Raw genomic sequence first — 5,209 nt, forward strand, 5'->3', positions numbered from 1 at the left:
GAGCTCGCCCCGCCTCGCGCGCACGCTGGCTCCGCCCCAGCCGCCGGCCCGCGAGCGCGCGCCCAGCCAGTCAGGGGGCGAGGTTGGGCAGGGCAGCGGCGCCCCCTTGCGGGTGAGCCTGCAGGTGGGAGGTGCCCGGGCCTTCACGTCCCCCGGGTCAGTCTTTCTGTCCATCTCAAAACCACATGCCTAACCTGTCTTCATTTCTCACAACTGGACATGCGCCTGGCCGTTGTCCATCAGAGACTCGGTCACAGGATGTCCACTAGGCCGTCAGATATGTCTACCTGCCTGGATGTCCGATTCTGGGTAAGTCACCTCATGGGAAGCCCCTACCAGGTCCCCAGCTAAGAGCCCAGATCCCAAACTTACTTCTTAATCGTTGTCATGTCCCTCTTTCTGAGATGGAACCTAGATGCCTCATGGGGCAAAGGAGACCCCACCTCAGATAGCAAAGAAAAATCTACAGAATGTCACATTCTAGCAGAATGTCACATTCTAGCAGGTACAGATTTCTGATTCGCCCCACTTCGAGCCTCAATCGATAGAAATTTCAAGACTCTGACCTTTCAAAGAAAATTATCAGGTTTATCTTCTGAGGCACCTCTGTTGTTGTTGTTGTTGTTGTTGTTAGGTATTGTCAAGTACTACTCATACAACTATAACAGGCAACCTGAACCCTGCCATCCAGCCTCATTGTCTCTGAGACACTAGAGCTCATTGCTGAAGTCACCATGTCAATCCATCTCCCTGGGGGTCTTCCTCTTTGCTGACCCCTCATCTTTCCAAGCATGATGTTTCCTCTCCAAGGACTAGCCTCGCCTAAAAAAAAAAAAAAAAAAAGAAAGATGAAGCTTCACCATCTTTGCCTCCAACTTTTAGTTGCATTTTAACCACCAACCTTTTGGCAAGAAGTTGAGCACTAGCAGACATACTACAAACCTATTCTCTCAGTTAAGGAGCTCTGGTGGCTAGGTCATGCTGCCATCCCAAAGGCATGCAGTTCGAATCCACCATCTGCTCCTCAGGAGAAAGATAGACATTCTCCTCCTCTGTAATTAACCACCTCTGAAAACCCACATTGAGGGGGTGGGAGGTCAGCTCTGGGTTGGTTCTGATTTGATGGTACACAACAACAGCGTTCTCTCCGTTGGAGTCCTTGTGTGCCATAAAGAAGCCCTTGTTAGCCTAAGAGAGAGACTTTCAACAAAATAGACCAACATAGTGAGTGTAACAATGGGCTTAAGTGTATGAGAGATGGTGAAAATGGCACAGGATAGGGCAGGGCTCAGATCCGTTGTTCATAGGTTTGCTGTGAGTTATTGTCTACTCAACAGCACTGAACAACAATCAAAAGGTTTGAATCCATCAACTCAACTGCTCCTTAGAAGACAGAGATAGGGCCATCTGTTTCCCAAAAGATTTACAGCCTTGGAAGCCTCAAGAAGCAGTTCTGCTCTGTCCTGGAAGGTTGGAATTGACTCAGTGGGAGTGAATTTTGGGATGACACAAATAATTAAGCCACTCCCTGGAAAAGGACATCCTGCAGAGCAAGAGTAGACAAGAAAGAGGAAGGAGGCCCTTAAAGAGGTGGGAAGGATTGATCCAGGGACAGTCACAATGGGTTTAAACACAGCAGAGATTGTGAGGATTTTACAGGATGGGGGGGGGCGGGGTTCTTCTGTTCTATTGTACACAGGGTCTCCACAAGAGACTGCTCTGGCCTGAGGACCCCAGTGGTATTATCTCCTTTGGAAATGTGCTATTGTTGTTATGTTAATGGAGCAGAATGAGTACATGGTGTATCTTGACATAATCTCTTTTGAGATGAAAGGACATTAAAAGCAAGCTTGTGAGCTGAGACTTAGGAAGAGAGACGTCAAGCCATTTGAAGACCACCCAGGAAGAGAAGGTCAAAGGACTTTTCCTCCAGAGCCAGTTGAGAGGCCTTTCCCCTAGAGCTGACATACTTCATCCGCTGAGTCACCAGGGATCCCGTATCTACTTAAATCACTAACCAAACCCAGTGGGATTGAGTTGATTCTGACTCACAGTGACCCTCCATTGGGTTTCCTGAAGCATCAGTCTTAACTAGCGGAGACTGCCCATCTTTCTCCCATGGTAGATTCGAACTGCTGACGTTTCAGCAGCACAATAGGCTGTACCCTCTGCCACCAGAGCCCCTTGCATGCATACAAAACTCAGACTCGCTGCTTTGATGGTTTATCATTCAAAGGGGCTTTCCTAGGCTTTGATTCTGGCCACGTGACCTTTGCACAAGGGTGGGAGTATGCAGATGAGGTGTATAGTCCAGCCAGGAAGGGATTGGCCAGTTTTTGCCATCCCCCCAGGTTTAAATTGAGCAAGTTCAGTGGATGAAATGAGCAATTTCTCCTATCAGCGAGGAAGAAGAAGCAGAGAATGCAGCTCACATCCTCCAGAGCCAGAGAGTTCTGCACCAGTCAGACCGAGACATCCATGAAGGCAGCAGCCACAGTAGAAAACCAAAGACTAATGCAAGAAGGAATTGACCTGGTACTGTTGCCCCATGAAGCGAGAGGTAGGGGCTTTCACCAAGCCTGCTGGAAGACTTGAGAGGATAATCGGAGAGCTTTGTAATACTGGTCCCAAGGCTAGAAGTCAAAACGCCTTTGAGCAGTCAGTTCTCATAGCTAAAATCATGGCCAGAATATGCATGATCGCATTTGAAGTATTTATCAAGATGTGTGTGCACTCCAGGAGTTCCGGGGTGGTGCTGATGTCTGTTGAAAATGATTTCACAGCCTTTAACTCATAGCAATCCTTTGCACAATGAGGTTGAACCACTGTGACCCAGAGAGCTTTCACTGGTTGATTTTTAGAAGAGCACCAGCTTTTCTTCTTTGTCTTAGTCTGGAAGTTCCACTGGAGTTTGGGTGTCAACATTGCAACGCTTACACCCCCAGTGACAGGTGGGAGCTACGCATGAAGGGTGGTCATTATTGTTGTTGTTAAGTGCCATGAAGTCGTAGATGACTCATAGCAACCCTATGAACGAAAGACCTGGACATTTGTATAACTTTCATCGTTTCTCCAGGTTTATAGAATTTCCAGAGGCAAGCCGTTTCAGAAGTGGATGCCACAAGCTTATTTTAATCATAAAGTGCCACCAAACACTGTCCACCATGGGTGACCATTATCGCATTTGGCACATCAATGTCACAGTGTTTAGCATCACAGCAACCACGAGTTACCTCTGTACAGCGTGAAGGGTAGTGGCCAGAAATGGTACCTGAGTCTCTCAAATGAAAGATGAGAATTCCACCTCTTAAAACCATTACTGCTGAGCTCTGATGGCCTAGTGGCAAGAAGCTGTACTGCAATCCCGAAGGTGCATGGTTCAAATCCACCAGACGCTTTGCTAGAGAAGGAGGGGCAAATTCCTCCTGTGCCAGTCAGATCCAATTCGATGGTACACCAAATTAAAAATAAATAAATAAAAAACATTTTAAAACCCACAAAACAACAACCCACTACTGCCTGTATGTTCTGTATTGTTTACTTCTGTATTCTTTATTTCCTCTCTCCCATTCAAATATCCTTGCTAGGAAACTAGAGGATGGATGTAATTCACTGCTTTAGCACCACTGTTTAGAATGGTGGGTGTTCAGTAAATAGACTTTAAAGATTCAAAGGCTGGGAAGATTGAGGAACCGATTGAGGAACCAAGAAGTTCATTAACTGGGTCACAGAGTCAGTTGCAGAATCAGAAAGAGAACCCCAATGTTCTGGGCCCTTGCACTAGTCTCTCTTCTCTGCAGTAAGTCATTCCCACAGCCTCCCAGACAATAGTCAAGTACAAGATCATTAATTGTAAAGCTACTTTCCCTCCCCCCCTAGATTGGAGTGCAGTGTTAACACAATGCTCCTCAACCTTTTCTTCATTACTGCCCCTTCCCAAAGGGGAAGAAAAGAATGTCTCCCTATCCAAGTTACATTACATACCAAAGGGTATGTCAGGCAGGGCCATAAAACTTTGTTATGGTTTTCTTTCTTTCTTTTTTTTTCTTTCCATTCATTCATTGCTACACATTTTCCTCCCTTCCCCCCCTCCCCCCCCCCGCCCAGTTTGCCTTTTTTCTTGGGAAAAAAACTTCTTTCATTGTTATATAGTCCCCACCACCACTTTACTATGCAGCTCTTATTCCGGACTCTTTGTCATGCCAATGATACGTAATCATATGTTCCTTTTATACGGTTCTCTGCCTTGGTTCTCTCCCTTGTCTCTTCCAATGCCATGTACATTATTTATCCCCTCTTTTCTTAGTTTCCCCCAACCCCCATATCAGTCCTGTTCTATAACAGTGGCATTATACAGAATTTGTCTTTTTTTTTTTTGGTATTTGTCTTTTTGTGACTGAGATAATTCACTCAACATAATGTCCTTCATGGTCACCCATTTTGTATAATATTTCATGAGTTCTTTATTTCTAAGTGCTGCGTAATATTCTATTATGTGAATATGCCACAGATTCTCTTTGTTGATGGGCATTTGGGCTGTTTCCAACTCTTTGCTATTGTGAACAAAGCCTCTATAAACATAAATAAATATATATGCTTGGATGGCAGTTCTGGTTTCTTTAGGGTCTATTCTCAGTAGTGGAATTGCTAGGTCAAATGGTATCTCTATTTGCAACTTTTTGAGAAGACTCCATACTGCCTTCTGTAATGGTTGCACTATTTTACACTCCCACCAACAGTTTTTCCACAACCTCGCCAATATTTGTTGCTTACTGCTGTTAAATTTTGCTATCCTTACTGGGATGAGATACTACTGCATAGTTGTTTTGAAAGCTGCTTTTAACCTACAACCAGAAGAAGATAAAATAGAGGAATGGGAATCAAATCCCTATGCACATCCCAAAACTTCTCCAACAGGCTAAAAAGGAGAGCCACAGACTGGGAAAAAGTATGATAAGGGACTTATATCCAGAATTTATGAAATACTTAAGCACCACAACAAGATAAAGGTAAATAATCCAATAGAAAAATGGACATAGAATATGAACAGACACTTCACCAAAGAAGACATTCAGATGGCCAATAAGCACATGAAGAAATGTTCAAAATCCCTAGCTCTAAGAGAGATGCAAATTAAAACAACTATGAGATATCATCTCACCCCAGACAGAATAGCAAAATTTAATACAACAGCAAGCAACAAATGCTG

At 44.6% G+C, this 5,209-nt stretch overlaps 1 pseudogene; it reads left to right on the forward strand.

Moving 5' to 3' along the window:
• LOC102862166 overlaps window positions 1-5,209 on the forward strand; it is a 26,255-nt pseudogene that overhangs the window by 16,563 nt on the left and 4,483 nt on the right.

This window comes from Elephantulus edwardii, unplaced genomic scaffold, assembly GCF_000299155.1.
Source record: "Elephantulus edwardii isolate Elephantulus edwardi_28Jun2011 unplaced genomic scaffold, EleEdw1.0 scaffold00089, whole genome shotgun sequence".
NCBI lineage: Eukaryota > Metazoa > Chordata > Mammalia > Macroscelidea > Macroscelididae > Elephantulus > Elephantulus edwardii.